The 18493-nt window shown below is 37.7% G+C and overlaps 1 protein-coding gene across 1 annotated transcript in view; it reads right to left on the minus strand.

The window, feature by feature from the left end:
* The window catches only part of fbxo41 (F-box protein 41), a 104720-nt gene extending 86452 nt beyond the window's left edge, over positions 1-18268 (minus strand). Inside the window, exon 1 of the mRNA XM_030145186.1 lies at positions 18168-18268. The gene's annotated coding sequence lies outside the window, so the exon portion shown is untranslated. The remainder of the gene's footprint in view (positions 1-18167) is intronic.
* Positions 18269-18493: the final 225 nt, after the last annotated feature.

Raw genomic sequence — 18493 nt, forward strand, 5'->3', positions numbered from 1 at the left:
CTGCCTTTTTGATGGTAATAAGTGAGCTCAACTCAAGTTAGCATGCTAAGAAATGCTAACTGGTAATCACGAGTAAGCTAATTGCTAATTAAAGTAATGTGCGTTGATGATTACGTTGATCTTAGTCCATTTACAGAGAAAAGACTCAAAACGTTACAGCACAAGTCATTGTTTTGTCTTAGAGTTACACAGTAAAAGGGATGGATGTAGTATCAAATGAAATATTTTAATCAAGTATAAATATATTTCTACAAATGTATTATTTATTTATTTGGATTTTCAGTCTGATAGTACTCAATAACTGTTTTTTAGGGCATATGACACAGGTCATGTGGTTTATATCAGTGTAATATGGTTAGATGAGGTCAAGCCCCACAGTTCACCTGATAAGTAAATAGTAAACTCCTCTCAGAACCTAAAAAATATCCTATGTTGATCCAGATATTGTTTCAGAAATCATCCTTTCATTTGATATTAGTTGCAGATCCATACACAAAGTCAAGTTAATGTCACTGGCATTGGCTGACCAATGAGGATGACATTTTGAGCAGTTCCATGGTCAATAGAGTATGAGCATCGAGATTACCATTGACCTCAGGTCTGCCTACAGTAGCACAGGCTCAGCATTGCAATCATAAAACATAACGTGCTGCACACTTTTAATACCCCTCAGCCAAATATAGTGTGAGATTCTATTGAGAGTTGAAACTGCCCTATAATTTACATGAGATTGTCTGTGTAAATTTGGCGCCGAAATCTCAATGTATTCTTCTGATAATGCTATTACATCGCTGAAAGAATATGTCACCATTTGACCTAGAAAAAGCAGGTCCTGGTCACCTATTTTCAGTAGGCTTCTGTTCCATGCCAAGATGCATCCACAGTTTAAATTTGGTGCAGATATGTCGATGCATTCTTCAGATAATGCGATTACGTTGTTGAATGGACAGATGGATGGACGGATGGACAGACAGACAGACGACAAAACGATTACAATACCCCTTCAGTCTGAAGTTGGCCGAGGGGTAACTATCAAACACACATTCTTATTCATTGTCACCCCCTCTTTTCTACTCAAAATCCATGTGGTCAGTGGCGTTTAGTTTGTGTACACACCTGTTTTATAATTTGAAAAACTACAAATGAGATATTTTAATACAGCTCAGCGTAACCTCTGACTGTACTGGCTGAGCTGATGTGTCCAGCATTTAGACCTATAACATTTGCCTCAAACAACCAGCATGCAGATGCAGGAAATCATTTAAATATTTCAACCCAATAAATATCCAAACCATAGCTATTCCAATTTCTGTCAGAACCTGCTGAAGGTCATTGGGTGGCTCCTTAACATTCTCTACTAGGACAGTATCCTTAAAGGTGGGGTCTGAGATCTTAGAAAAACAGTTTGAGCGAGCTACATTTTGAAAATACTCAATTCAAAAGTCCAAACCCCTTTCTTCAGATGTCCCTCTTAAAGCCACACCTCCAGAGTGGTGGCACACGCAATGCTTGTTCCCAAGGGTTCATGAGCACTGCACAGCAACAATTCGCCAGCCGAGGCTCTGCTCCGTACCCAGGTTTAGCTCCGACGCCGTCTACAGTCTGGTCCGGCCCGGCCGAACCTTCTCTGGCTGAGGCTCCGTCCCCTGCTTCGCTCCCGTACGCCTCAGGCTCCTACCCCGACTACGGCCCTGGCTGAGGCTCCGGCTCGCGTATCCATGCATACCTCATTCAGTTTCCTCCAACCCCCCTGCTCTTCCAGAACAGCCCCAGTTCAGACCTATGTGACTGATGTTACATTTCCTAGTGGTTTATGTTAGTGACAAAACAGTTTGCCTCTGAACTTTCCATCCTAATATAACTAATATAGCCAGGTTCTGGCTACACTTCCTGTACAAGCGCTCCAGCCTCTGGGAACGCGCGATTCATGCTCAAAGAGGGGTACACACAGAGGGGGGGAAGGGGGGAGGGGTGAATGGCAGTTGAGTTCAATAGACATATCACTGTTCAAACATTTCGAGTGGGCGCTCAAAATGATTGGATGGTGTTTTTTCAGTCCTGTCCATTCCACAGGTGACAGATTTTTAAAATTTTTGTGTTAGAGCATTTAATTAATTAGTTGTAATCAGGGTGTGAAGGGGATTTTAAGGAATATAATAAAAAATGCTCCAGAAAAACATCTCAGACCCCACCTTTAAATGTTTCTCCAGCAAATGCTCTTCCTAGCATTTGTTCCTATTTAATGAATACTCTGTTAAAGCATTCTATTTTTAGCAACAGGTTGCTAATTTATTATATCTAAGCAGGTCTTCTCTGTAAAGGCCCACAGAAACACATCTGTACAGGACCATAGAAATAATCCATTTTGCTGCCAATCCTCTCCACTGCTCAACAAGACAGAGAATAAGTACATAAGTGAATCCGAACCCTTGAGACTTATTTTCAGTGTAGTTTTAGATTTTAATTTGTATAATTACACATGGTTTCCCTTTGATTTACAATAGAAGCAGACAGTTTACTGACAGTATTGATGGACTAAGCCCCTTATTGCTTACATTTGAAGAGATCAATATATGTCATGACACCTAAATTTTGCTTAAATTTGACAAAGAAGGTAGTAGTGCTGTATGAAAGAGCTGCCATTATCTGATATTATCTTAAACTCAGCTTTCTAAACTCGTGGCTTTTGATACAAAAACTGGTCACCGACTTCTTCTAAAAGGTTCGAGGGAAAAACCGCTTAGGTTTTTCATGTGAGACTTTTATTTTGACACATTTGCATAGATACAGTTGTCAGAGCATGGTAACAGTAACGATTGAAAAATGTTAAGTTATATTCATATTGTTGTTTGTAAGATGATATTCAACTGCATCAACAACTCAGTCTGTTGAAAGTGGATTTTCATACATATTGATAATAAAAAATGCTCAAACTAAAGGTGTTTGATCATGAAACCATCAACACTGAAACATTTTTTAGCATAACAGCCTCACAAATGTTGAGTAAAAACAGCCTCTTAAGGTTGTTGTTAGTTTTATTATTTTTCATAAAATCAGCCACACTTGTGATGTTCACTTAGTTTACATTTCGTTAAAAGAAAAAAAAAGCTCTTTTTGATTTTGTAACTATTGTTAAAAATAAATCAGTATTGATTTCTACAGAAGTGGGTGGTGACTTAAACCTGCAGTGCTTGATAGTTTTATGAGATTACATTAAGCATGTTATAATTCAAGTGGTCTTACATTAATTAAGAGATCTGCATCTACTCCTTGCCTGTTTTAGCAGGCTGCTGAAAATCTACCCTATGAAGGTGCAATTTTTCCTGATCATGGGTATTTTCTGAAAGGTAGGGGGTTAAATAGATGATTGGCAGCAGAAATTACAGACTGCCTGAATATAATTCTCCTGCTCTACTCCAGGCCTTGGAAACATGGATTTACTTTTCCAAAACAGCATGAAATGACATCAGATCATCTATATTTACATTTTGTGCTTTGAGTTGGACGGAGAAGGCAGACATGCAGAAGGAAGGTGTATATTTTGGAATTATAGGGTTTTTGCTCCATGATTTCACCTTCTGCAGTTTAAATGATCAGGTAAAAATGTAAGTCCAACGATGAGACGAGGTGAGAAACCACTGGACCAGACGTGGAGATGCAAAAATAATGGATTTAAACTCCCTACAATACAGGGTGTATCAGAAAAAAGTAGAATCTCAGAAAAAAAACAGCATAAAACCAAAATGCGAAGACATTTTGAAAATCTGGTCATATGTGTTTATTGACCATGTGATTCTCCCTTGATTGACGCCAGTGTCCTGGGTCAGTTTTCATGCTTCAGTGAACAACGCTAATTTGAATTGTGCAAAATAAGTCTTTTGTGCATAGAAGTGTAAGGGTTAATATGAGATCTGTCGCCATGGATGACAAGTTCCATTAGTCTTTACTTGCATACATAAAAGAGGAAAAAAATAATGACATGTTAACCCCCTACCATCGATACAAAGATTTCACATTAACGACAGGTTTGAGTCTATCATGCCAAACACAAGGGCTTAATGCTGTTAGTGAGGATTCTTTAAGCTTGTTTTGAGCTGACCATTTGAAATTTTAAACATTTCAGTCAGCATATGTAATTCATTGCATCATCACAGCTGAAGTGGAACTCCTGAGGCAGGACAGGGGTATGATTAGGCGTACCATCGCAGATATGTTGAGGAGGGCACAAATTTGCATAGCAAGGAACGGGGTCTATGTGGAAGACTACACGTGCTGGAATCCTTCGACTAACAGAAGTGTGTGCCTTCAATTCAAATCCTGAAGTGTAAAACCCAAATCTTGACTCACTAAGCAAATTTTGCTATTAATTTTCAGTTTTTTATGAAATCTTTGAATCAATAGTAGGGGGTTAACATGTAATTTTTTTTTTTTTTCTGTTTTATGTCTGCATGTAAAAGACCAATGGAACTGGAACCATGGAAACAGATCTCATATTAACCCTTACACTTCCACCCTGTAGAATATCTTCACTCTACATGAGACATTACGTTGAAACATCAGCTTTCCCTCGGGCTACACTAATGACATGACTGTCAAAAGTTCAGCTCTAAATGTCCAATGTCAAATGATCAAACTAACCTGAATTCATTCTTAAATACATACTGAAAAACCTGCAGCAGAATACCACTCAGCCTCAGAGTCCTGATTCACCGGCTCTGGTACTTTATCACACAGTCAGGTGAGATTTATTTCTGTGTTCCCATGGTCTGTGATAAAGATTTGTTTTGCTTGGAGGTGTGGGAAGGCGAGTGAGTCAAGGTGTATAACAGCCATCATGCCAAACCTCTGCAAAGCTTCAGCCACAGATGCTGCGGCACTGAACTCAAACTGGCAGTTAGCAGTGCGCTAGTGTACATAATCCTGGAGGTGCCGGCGGTATGCGAGGTGTGACACGAGCATCAGCCCACGTTTCAACAGTGGAGCTCTCACAGCTGCTGAGTTTTTTCATGTGAAAAATGTGCTGCTTCAACTTAAAGGTTGTTATTTTAGAGGCAACGCCTTAATTATTGTGTGTACTGGAATAGATAAAATATTGGGGAAAAATCATTTACACTAGTCACTTTTCCATTGACCCTCAAATTGTGTAATTATAACTTACGCATAAAAATTTACCTAATGGAAAAACTACAATTTCGCCAAAAGTTTCATTTTTCGATTAAAAGTTTTTGCGCTGGCAAGAGGTGGTTTTTCGGGCGTAGTGCAAATGCTATATCACACAAAAATGCAATGGAAAGACCTCTTTTCGCAACTAGAGTCAGGTGAATTAAAAAAATGGAAGTTGACGGATGTTACAACAAGCAAAGAAGAAGAAGAAACATGTTGCGGTATGTGTGGACACACCAGGAAACCCAATCATTTTTTAATTTAGTACGAGATAGAGGAGTAATATATAATAATAATAATAATGAATATATCTGTAAATCAAAACCATATTTACATTCGTCGCCATGTTTATGGAATGACTTCTCGTGTCATCTCACGATAATAAATAAACAAATCATCGCATTTCTGATTTAATGGAAAAACCGACATTACGCACTTCTGTTTTTTCGACATTTAGTAAATATCGGTAAAGTTTTGCAAATATGTCCAATGGAAAAGTGACTACTGTCAGTCTTTCTTCATTTTGTATGACATATGCTAAATGTATGCTAAGGAAGGCAAGCATTCTGACAGCGGCTGACATGGACACGAAGCCTTCAGAGCTTTGACATGTTATCAGACAAGCTGCCTACACTATAGAGACTCATTTATAAACTGAACGAGAGGTTTAGTTAAAACCCCTAATGCCTTCGAGGCTCCAACATGAGCGTGTCAAAGACTGTTAGCCCTGAGTAAGTCATGGGACTCCCATGACAGGACATTCTCACAGCCGGGAGCTCCTCACCTGACAGCAAAGGGCAAACCTCACCAAGGCACTCTGACATTACACAAAGAGACACCTTTTGGAAGATCAGACACAAAACACTGACTCTCATGTGTCAGTAGATGTACATGCCAGAATAAAAAGGGGTACATGATACATCTGATTCAAAACACATGTTTTAAGTGAGTTCTCTTGCTTGTAATTACTATATTGTTGGAAATATTTCAATTAAGTTTACAATAAATCTCAAATCATCTTTCTTCTCTTTGTATTCCACACCACCATTTGGCAACATGCACACAAATATTCCTGTTATTCCTAATAATACACTAAATTTGATATACATTACAGTGTGTTTCTATAAAACAAATTAAATGAGGCTTTGTGGGATGTGTTGTTTTATTTGGATTATAGAAGCTTTCCCTGTACATGAATAGAACGCATTCAGAATATACATCTCATTTGGGTTTTTACTTCCATCCACTTCCAGTACGCCTCCTCTGTGTTTATGGTCAGCACCCCATATTGTACACAAACCAACTAGCTAACAATTTGCAAAGCACACGACCAAAGAAAGGCCCACATTTCTGGTTGGAAGGCAAAGCACAACAACTTTCAAACATTAGATTTCAAACATTAAATATTGAAAATAAATATTAAATTCAGCATGTTTTTAGAAATGATCACACATCCCAACATCAAACTTTTCAAGACCTGAGTTGAATGAATGTACGAGGAAGGACATGGTTCCACTGTGGGACAAGTCTGCCACCCTTAATGCAAAGAAATAAAACTGTACAATCAGCTGCAGCCATTATGTTTCATTAACTGGATATCATGTTCACTAACCAAGTCAACACATTAGCAGGGATACTGTTTTTGCTTTTCAGAATAAGATAAAAAAAAAAAAAGAATAAAATAAAATAAAAACAGATAAAGACTGCTAAAAAAATAAGCATTTCAACTACACTGAGTCTTCATCAGGGATTTATGCATGTAAACTTAGTCAGTGATGACTTTGCCTGGCCTTCATCAGGGTTTGATGGGTGTCCCTGTGGATCATAAAGGATTTCTACATTTGTATCAGAGTGCCTCAGAATTTTTTCTGGCTGTTATTTATTGCTTCTTTGTTTTTAACATTGACTATTAATTATTTGTAACAATCCTTACGTTTCTGGTTTTGTTTTTTTTGTTTGTTTTTTTTAAATTATGGTCTAAAAATATTGTGTTTAATGTACATAAACATAGTCAGTGATGCCTGACCTGAATCTACTTAAAGTCTCAATATAAAGCTGTTTCCTTTCTTTGCGATTTACTTCCTGTATTGGAGTAAAACACAAAACAAGGACTGAGAAGTAGCTTTTAAGGTAAAATGATACTTTCTGGACTAGACCAACTTTAGGTGACACTGCAAATGTATGCATAAAAGAAAGAGGGATACATATATATTATTAATAATATTTTATGGAGTGGGGGCAGGGTTAAATAAGTTGCACTTCTTCCCACCCCTTTTCGGGCATGTAAATGGAACTATTGTGCTGTTCTTCTGTCTAAGATTGTTATGATTGTTGATATCTTGTTATTATTTGTGTTTGCTTGTTCGCATTTATGTTAAATTTCATTGCATGTTCAGATAAATCACTAAAAAATAATAATAATAAAGAAATGACTACATAACAGTATAAAAGCACTTGTACGCAGGGTTATAATAGTTTTGGATTTTTCATTATAGTTTAGTTTTTACTTTTTTTTCTCTAATTCAGTTCGTTTTAATTCATTTTTAGAGCAGGTTTGATAGTTTTTATTAGTTTTTGTAATTTTCTAAATGCTTAGTTTTAGTTTAGTTTTAGGGGGGGGGGTTATATCTTTTCTCTTCTTCTCTGTCGTATTCAAATAAATCCCAGACAGGACTCTGCTGCTTTCTCCCAACTTTAGTCTGCATGTTTCCAGGTAGTGTGGGGACCAGAAGACGACTGGAAACCACAAGTGACAAGAAGTGACAGACCATTAAATATCAAACGGTGCCAGCAGCTAAAATTGCTTGAGGGAAATAAATCGATTTCATATCAATCCGACATTGACAAGGACAAAAACTAAGGGAATTTTATCCATAATTTTTTTCTGTTTTAGTTTTTGTAAACACATAATACAGTTTCAGTTAGTTATCGTTTTTTTCTTTTAATTCTAGTTTTTATTTAATTCAGTTAACAAAAATGTTTTACAATTCTAGTTTTCGTCATTTCGTTAGTTTTCGTTAAAAATAATAACCTTGCTAGTGAGGTTGCAAACCACCACCACCCCCACCACCACTTTCTTAAAGTAGCAGGCTCACTCTGAACAAATTTGAGTAAAAGTGCATACGCTAGTGTCTAGGTTTCATTCTAATGCTGTTTTAAAATATCGTCTACAGATGAAGGTTGCAATACATACTTGGTGACGACTACAAACATTCTCTTTTATAACAAGGACACAGGGAAGACAATATGTAAATGTTTTTTCATATTTTATGACACAGCACCACCCCACTCCCCTTGAAGTCGTATTAACATTCAGTGTCCACAGTGAAAATGAACCGAACAAGAAATCCCAAGCTGCTCTCCTCTGCCTGAAGTGACACAGAGTGAGTGTCATTACTGGAGCTGAGGCCGGGACGAGGCTGGGATGGTGAATGAGACTGAATGACTTTCACGAATGTGAGCTGATAGACAGACTCACCACTGTCTACTATTGATCCAGACGGCGATCCACAGTAGCACTTATCTGCCAGTGTACACAGATCAACAATGGATGCCGGAAGGATGTTGTTAAACACACTAACTTCACTGGTCCCTGGTGTGATTATGTATTTCTGAGAACATATAGGATGCAAGTTGTGAAAGTAGCTCTGTTTGTGTTTTGATTTATTTCCATTCATAAAGAAGGGAAATGAGATCAAGAATGAAACCCTCGAAGGCCTTTAAATTATATAACTCTAAGCCACTGCTGACTGTACGGATAGCCCTCTAACATAAATATTTCTCAACTATGTTACAGAAGTAGGGATGGGAATTTATAAGAATTTAACAATTCCATTATCGATTTTGCTTATCGATCCAATTCCTTATCGAGTCTCTTATCAATTCTCATTCAGTGATGGAATAAAAGAGTATGAACTGGTTTGTTTGCATTAACTGTCTTTTATATTTCCATCTCTGCACAGAAAATATAACGTTTAGGCTAGAGTATGCACAAATAATAATAACAGATGACGCCAGGCCCGGTTCCAGATTGTCATATATGAGGTGGCAATCAGAAATGTTAAGGAGGCACATCACATGCCAGTGACAGAAGCAGCAACGGAGGGGGGGGGTCACACCATACAACTGTACAAAGTGAAAGTGAAACTTAAGGCACTTTACTAATTCCTCTATGTCTCCCACTGTTGTGCACCTCATTTTCCTTTCCCCTACCTTCAGAAACCACCCCCCCCCAGAACCAGATGACACCCTGGTGTTTGCTATGCCGCTAAGTACCTTATCAAACACGTGACATTCCTATGAACTGCATGCTGTGTGGACAAATGTTTGATCAAATTGGAGGGATTTCCCCCCTTTGAAGAAATGGAAGATTTGCAAGTGTTACAAGTGGCCCTGGTGTCATTTTTTCATATAGTCATACTTTGCCATACTTTAAATATAGCCATACTTTGGAGCATTTCTGACTCGACGCTATGTTGGATACATTCTAAACCAATCAGTGACAGCATACGTGCAACGTCATCACGCACATGTGCAACAAAGGCAGAATCGATGAGTAGAATTATTAAGCAGGCAGGCAAACAACTCCAAGGAATTGAACTACTGGGAACCGGTTCTCAAACAGAACTGGTTCTCGATTCCCATCCCTATACAGAAGGGTATTAAACCATGTAAGATAAGATCCTCCTAGATATATATATGTGCTCTTAAAATAACACAAACAAGCTTCTTATGAACTGCACATACATACAATCCCCTGTGATAACCTAAAGAAGACCAGGACTATACTTTCGATGAGGACATCTATGGGAAATGATGCAGAAAATGGCCACTGTGATTGGTTGCCACATTTTGATTGTCTCTGAGGTCCTCTTATACTCATTTATCCTGAGCCTGTAGTGGCATGATATTCAAGATGCTGTTAGATGGCTGAAAATCAGCAGAAGATTAATAATCTCCTATCTTCAGAGCTGACATATGTGCCTAAAACGGATGAGACACTTCAGATAAAACCATTGAATAAAATATGCTAAGACATGACATTTGTTACGTTGCATGTACCATCCATATGTTGTTACTGTGTTGAATATTGCATGGAAACACGCTGCTCATTAGTATCAGTATTTTTCTTAATTCAACTTTCGGCTTCAACAATCTGTCAAAGAAGTTTACATACCCTGAGGCCAGAATCATGTGTCTGATCCTTGATCTTTCAGAGATGGTTGGATGAACACCATTTTACAGGCAGGCGGAACAATAACAGAACCGCCTGGAGACGCCTGAGCCAGCTGTGCACAGTAACACACACAGTCTTCTTATAATACAAGTGAATAGTGAGGCTGCCTCTTAAATTAATGATAAGCTAAAGGGGGAACACTCAAATCACATGAGAACATCCCCTTGTATGATGAATCTAGACAACAATTATATACTACTGTGCTAACTTTTCCAAAACTGTGAGAGAAAGGAACATTTTTTTTAAGTGTTACCCAAGTGTCTTACATCAAAATCTGCATTCAGATAGCAACAGTTTCACAATATCCTTCATTTGCATCCCAGTCCTATTAATGAACCTCCCATGTGTGGATTACCTTCTTTCTCTGGCTTATATCATCGTAAAGTAATCAAGGATAGAATAGTGATATGTTTTTTCAAGGCTGATACTGATAATTTGTAATCAATGGAGGCTGATAACTGATACCCGCAGCTGAGATGTATGTTAGATAAAGATGAAAAATTGTGCTGCCAAAATTAAGAGCAACACAAACTGCAAAAGAAAACTTTTAGTAATTTCCCAAAAGCACAATTAAACGTTGAAACTGCGGGATTACAAATAATAAGTGCTATTAAGTAAATAGATGTTATTCTTTTACTTCAGTTTTGATATGACTCATAATGATATATCAATCAGCTCACATCGCTTAACCCATAAAGACCCAAATATCCACTGTCAACCGAAAGCATCTACTTATCTAAACTGTGCATCCACCAATCCTATCAATACGTGTAAATAATTGATGTAAAATGCAGTTTGTCATCTTTTCACGGTCATCAAATATGACCCATTTGGACATTCAGAGGCTCCGTAGTGAGCGTAGAAACACCGTCATCTTCTACAACATCAATTCACCGGTAAAACCCAATTAATGATCAATTACAGTGGATGGACACACTGGATATATGTTCAGTTAATGATAGATTTTACTGAAAAAGTCACTTTTTCTTCAGTTTTCTCTGTTTTGATATAATAAGCTTTGACTAGGGATGTAACGATTACCGGTATAACGATAAACCACGGTAAAATTGCAGACGGTTAGCATTACCATTTAAATTCTAATTATCATGATAACCGTGTTTGATTACCGCACTTTTAGGGGAGAAAACACCTATGTAAAGATCTGCTTTTATGTCAAATATTTGAGTATAGTTTTAATTTATTACAATTTTAATTTTCTATACCTAATATTTGGAACCAATATTCACTTTTAAAGTCTTTGAAAAGGTTCATTAAACATCTTTGTGTTATTTATGCAATAAAGTCTATGATATTATATATTTTTCAAATTGGGTTTTATTTTTTTTTTGTGTTATCTGGCCTTTAATGTTGATATAGTAGGTTAAAATGAAAAAATAATAGGCAGATGATAGAAATGAAGTTGTGCTGAAAAAACAGATCCCAAACATGGGTATAATAAACATTTGTTTATATAGTGTATAAAGGACTATCAAAAGGACTGAAAAACGGACAAAATAGGCTCAGATCACTGAAGGTTAATATTTGAATGTTTCTCCCAACAGAAGGTAACTAATATTTTATTTGTTTTTTTTTTTTAAATACAACTTAGTTAAATTATTTCAGTGTGTGTACTAGTACCTTTTGAACATATTGAGCACAATTTCAATAATACTGCGATAATAATGATAACCATGATAATTTTGGTCACAACAACCGTGATGTGAAATTTTCATATCGTTACATCCCTAGCTTTGACTTTGAGCTTTTATGACCGTCTACATGATCAGTGAATTAAGTGTAGGAAAACAGATAAATTCACTCAAAAAAATGCAAAATTCAGAGGATAATAGTATAATAAATCGTGATAAATCACTTGGGAAAGGTTAAAGAGAGATAAAAATTCATTTGGGAACTGACACTAAAGTCGCATTGGGTCCTTATGGGTTAAGACAGTGGTGAGTGAGTTCTTGTGGTTCAGTGATGGAATCAGTTGTTTTCTTTGCCAACAACTTTATAACATGAAAGACGATGTATTGTGACGAGATGCTGTGAATATAATTCTTCAGTCAGACTCTGCTCTAAGCCAGACAACATCCTTTTGGCTTTGTCAGACCTAGCTAGTGGTGCCGGTTCTATGACAATATTGCCAAAGTGTCATTTTAATTGTAACTTAATTTCACTGATGACATTTTTGTCATTGCAGGTGATTTCATGTATAGAACGTGTTTGAACCACAAGAACGTCATTAATTCTAGCTACAGATAGAGAGAGAGGTGGCTGCATCTGATCCAAAGGAGTGCTTCTTGTATTTTACAGGATAAGTCTTTTAAAAGATTCATAAGGCAATGGTAAGAATGTGAAGACTGGATCTGATAATGAATCTATCCCTTATCTAAATATATTCAGATTTTGAACTGTTAGTCAGATAAACAGATAACAGCAGTATCACAAAATCTATCTTGACATGGACCAGTGAATAATGAACCCTGGTGTTGTAGCTGAACACAGGCACATAGCATGTATATGCATGTTGTGAACTGCTGCAGTGCAGATACAGAACAGGTGTTTGGGAAGACAGCAACTCTTCAAAAAACAGCAAAGAAACTCACAATTCTAATTCCTGGCATAAGGCAGTATCTAATCTCATATGTAGGGATGTAACGATTACCGGTATAATGATAAATTGCAGATGGTTAGTATACCGTTTAAATTCTAATTATCATGATAACCGTGTTTGATTACCGTATGTTTAGGGGAAAAAATCCTATGTAAAGATCTGGTTTTATGTCAAATATTTGAGTACAGTTTTAATTTATTACAATTTTAATTTTCTATACCTAATATTTGGAACATAAGCATCTTTGTGTTATTTATGCAATAAATTATATACGTTTTACAAATCAGATTTTATATATTTTTTATGTTTTCTGGTCTTATGTTTTTATAGTAGGTTCAAGTGAAAAAATAATAGGCAGATGATATAGGTGAAGTTGTGCTGAAAAAAAAGATCCCAAACATGGTTATAGTAAACATTTTTTTATATAATATATAAAGGCAAAATCAAAAGTACTGAAATATGGCCAAAATAGGCTCAGACCACTAAGGGTTAATACTTGAATGTTTCTGCCAACAGACGGTACATTGTTCCTATTATTTTATTTCTTTTTTTGTTGTAGTTGTTGTTGTTTTTTTGTTTTGTTTTTCCAAAATACAGCGTGGTTAAATTATTTTAGTGTGTGTATTAGTACTTTTTGAACATTTTGAGCACAATTTCAATAATACCGTGATAATAATGATAACCATAATAATTTTGGTCACAATTACCGTGATATGAAATTTTCATATCGTTACATCCCTACTCATATGTTTGCATGTCTTCTTCAAGTCTCTCAGCTTCTTGCTCCCTTCAGCATGACTGCTTTAACTTTGGACCATCTGTACAAACGCTGCAGCTGCATACACTGTAAGCCCGGAAGTTGTATTTACTAAAATGCTTTCATTACAATGTACAGTACTTACATGAATTAAGTTTTATTACATTACTATAAAATGTTATGTATATTCTAGTAATTTGTAGACGTAGTTGAAAGTACAAAAACAGTTTAAGTTGAATGGATTTAAATCACTAAGTTTTAGTCTTGACCACACCTTTTTATCTCTGCATTGTATTGTGGGTACTGGGCACGTTGTTGAAAATGTGTTATTTTTCTGTGCAGGGGTTCAGTGGGGTTGTGGTGTTAGTATTAATTTTGATTTAATGTGTGTATGACAATGTTTATTGGCCTTTTTGTGTTTGTTTTTGTTTTTTTGTAGAGCTGCACCATTAGTCAGAACCATAGGCTGAACAATGGCTTTACTGTTCATCTAATTATTGTTCTTGTATAATAAAAGTTTTAATGCCTTACTAAATTTAAAGTACTTCTTGTACTGACAGATGACACTGAGCTAACTTCTTTAACTTCCATCCATGCTATAATATATCAAGGTGAATAAACATACTAAGCACTTTACATTGCAAAAGATTTTAATGTCATTTTATTTGGAATTGAGTACAATGAACTGATGATACTAAGTTTAATGATTATACAAAGCAATTGACATTCCGTGCGTTTACATGACAACTTTTATTCCTGGTTTAATCTGAATAAATGTTAGATCCTATTTCAGATGACCATGTAAACACCTTAATCCAGTTGAAAAAGAATAGTTTGGAATAAATCTTAATCCGAATAAAGTCACTGGTTTAATCCCCTTTTAATTCCAAACTAAATTATTCCTCGGACATGTAAACCCTTTATTCCGTTTGGACTTTATTCCTGCCATTCTGCGCATGCTCGTTGTCTTGTCCTGTCGCGATGACGCACACATTCTGCGCTGGTGGAAGAATATGCAATGCAGTCTAGTCTTACCAAACTGTTCCAGTGGGTTATTCTGATGGGATCTACCAGCCTGGAAAACCCTGAAGGAAGAGTCCGTCACCTGTTTTTTTATTAATTCATTTGTCATGCACTAATGAGTTCGATAAGTGGGCAAATCAGTTTGCACTGCAGTGCACCGATTGCCTTGTTCTTGCAGCCCTTCCGTTAGCTTAGCTTAGCCTAGTTTAGCATAATCGCTTCATTCCTATGGTCAGACGTAGCCAGGCTTTTATGGGTGATCCGTAGTATTTTATGAGTGATTTAGTGAAATTCAGTTCTCCCTAATCATTACTTTAGTCCGCTGGGGTCAATATGATCACAAATTGAGGCTCAAATCATGACGATGTGACTTACTGCAGTAACAAAATCTTGGGAAATAAAAACTAATGCAAACCTAAAACAGTAAAGCAAAGCTAATTTAGCGCATGCATCCCTTCCAACAAAAAGATTTTCCAACTTCCGTCAACACAACAGTCCCAAGATTGTATGAGTGCAGTAAGTCGCAGATCTAAAGAAATAATTAGGGAGAATCGGATTTCAGAAAATCACTTACAAAAGACAACAAATCACCTTTAAAAAACTGGCTGCGTGTGACCATGGAAATGCAGTGACTATGCTAAGCTAAGCTAACAGAAGGGCTGCCAGAACAAGGCAACATGAGCACTGCAGCGCAAACCCTTTTACTCACTTATCTACCTCATTAATACCTCATGTAAACCTTTATTCAGGTTTAACATTTCCATGTAAACAGAAGAGAAAATACTTTAGTTCCGAATTAATTTCTTCTGGAAAAATAAATCGGATTTAAAAAACATCATGTAACCGTACCCATTGCAACAAATTTTTAGTTCAATTAACTTGGCATTTAGTGTGTTGTACTTAAAATAGCAATTCCATCCAAATCAAACATTTAAGTTTAATATAGATTATAGCGTATCACCAGTTAATCAACATCGGCCAATATGTAGCCGATGGAGCCGATATACTAACTTTTTTTTGCTGTGCGGAGATTCTGTCGCTCGCTGCTCCTGTGTGTGTGTGTGTGTGTTGCCCGGAGAATAAGAGGAACTTTAAAGCAAGTTAGTTTCACTTTCACTCCTGCTTGGACAATGACGCTATCACCCCCCCACACACAATCACATAATCACACACACACACACACACACACCCCCCGGCTCCGCTCCAACCCCCACCCCGACAAGAATGAACCGCTAATCCCCCCCTACCCCAGCCCACGCTCCAAAAATCACAGACACACACACACACACACACCCCACCCCAACTTATGAAGTATTCACCCCCCCACACACACCTATGTCCGTGCACTTCCTGTCTCCCTCACAGTTTCATTCTGCAGGCAGGCCTGGGTGTTAATAGTGTAGGGGAGACTGGGGACAGTTGTAACACGGGTCACTTGTAACTCTTGCAATTGCTCCAATCAGGAACAACTTAGGACTCACCTAATTCACTCTGCACATGCTCAGTTTAGTCCTTAGTCCACATAAGAAGTTGTAGTGCCATGAGGTAGACACATCAAAATTTGTGAGTGAAAACATAATTGTGTGGTAAGTCATATTTTTTGCTCTAATTATTTTTGTGATTGCATAGTTTGCATTTGAAAGTTATGGAAATTATATCTTTGAGATAAACAAAGATTTATGCAACAGTTTATCCACCTGTCCACAATTATCTAAAATGAGATTATTATATCCTGTGTAGATCAGTGTTCTTATTTTATATATCGGCCAATATATCGGTTACACTGGTCTACAAAGAAAATGCTTCCAGAATAAAAGTAATGAAATTTTACCACATGAGAGTCACTGATAAAGAAAAATCAAGTCAAAAATGCTGGTTGGCTGAAGTTTCCAAGATACAGCCTTGGGTCAAAATGTGAAATTCAAGAATTAATGATAGAATGGGTTTGACTCAAAAGGAATATTTGTCTCAGAGCTACAAGATCTACTTCAAAACACTGTCTGCACATTAGAATACATTCACTTTACAGGTTCTATTTCGTGGAAGATTTATAAAACTATTATATAAATGTACATAAACCAATATATATATGTGTAATAACACTTAATCATATACCTTGAAAACATCAGCAAACCGGCACTTTTGTCATTTATTTTCCAATTAATCTTATTAAAATATGTAACATTTAGCACATTTAATCTCTGAAGCAAATCATTTCTAAAAAATTGTAGACCAGTGTTATCGGCCAATATCAGATATTGGCCGATATATCGGATATTGGCTTTTTTTAAGCCCCCAATATCGGTATCGGCCCCAAAAATCCCATATCGGTCGGGCTCTAGTTGAATACACTCAAGTTTTCATTATTCATTGCTGAATTTTTTTTGAAGTATTTTTGAAGTAAACTCAACTCTTGGGTCTTACAGTGTATGGGCTACGGCCTGATGACTCTGACTGGGATTTCTCAGATGACAGTTCCCAGAACTCCAGCAGCAGCCCAGCTGTTTGTCACTTCAGCTGTGTGCTGCCTCAAGAGCTGTGGCACACCACTAAGAGTTTGAGGAGTCCCAAGAGAATATTATTATTAGAGTGTGAATATTACAGAGTCCTAATGTGCTGTGAGAGTGCTCAGAGCAACATTAAACACCTCTACTGTGCAGGAGGACTTCATGACAACAGCAGATGATGCATGTATGCACTGATCATCTTTTCAATACAACAGACTTGTGAAGGCTGTCTGCACTATGTAAACACCATGCACTGAGGCTCATCTTAATGTTTGTAAATGCAAATGATCAGGCACAGTCCCCACACATCCAGGCCAAAAACAGGCCGGTCAAAGTCTCCTGCAGCTCCTAAAGGCTGATTCATGCTTTCGATTGATAACCGCTTACCGACGTGACAGTAAACACTGGCACATTCCGCGCTTGAAATCATTGATCCCCATATCTGCACTGCACATGGATCAATCTGAAGCATCATATAAATGTGGGTGTGGACGAGCGGCATCACCAAATGTCATCTGACAGCGATCAACAACGCCACGACATGAAGAAAAGGCACAAATAAGCCGAGGTGAGGTTCATTTACACTGATGCTCATGGCAGCTGGCTGTGCCCTCTCGGAGGAAAAGTGGGGGGACAGCTTTGGCATGAACCCGATTTCCTCCTGTTTGCAGAGCACTGGCACAAACGCTGGACTCCGCGACGTTGCATAAATTCGTTGCACGGGAAACAAGCGGCGGCAACCGAAGGACCGAGAAGATCACAAACAGCACAACACGGTCTCACCGACACGTCCGCGCAAAATGTGTTCTGAAGAGCTGGTTGTAAAGAAAAAAAAAAGAAAGAAAGAAATGTGTGCTCACTCACCTCGCTGTCTTCTCCCCATTTTTTTCCGCTTCAGCCAAAGGAACCGCTCCAGCACGGAGTGACGTCACGCAGCCCCTCTCTGCAGCAGAGAGCAGCAGGCCTGCAGAGGACGACCAGGGAGGAGAGAGGAGAGGAGAGGAGAGGAGAGAGGGGAGGGAGAGAGGAGAGGAGAGGAGAGGAAGAAAGGAGAGGAGAGGGGAAGAGGAGAGGAGAGAGGGGAAGAAAGGAGAGGAGAGGGGAAGAGGAGAGGAGAGAGGGGAGGGAGAGAGGAGAGGAGAGGAGAGGAAGAAAGGAGAGGAGAGAGGGGAAGAGAGGAGAGGAGAGAG

The sequence above is a fragment of the Sphaeramia orbicularis genome, chromosome 1 (assembly GCF_902148855.1).
Source record: "Sphaeramia orbicularis chromosome 1, fSphaOr1.1, whole genome shotgun sequence".
Taxonomy (NCBI): Eukaryota; Metazoa; Chordata; class Actinopteri; order Kurtiformes; family Apogonidae; genus Sphaeramia; species Sphaeramia orbicularis.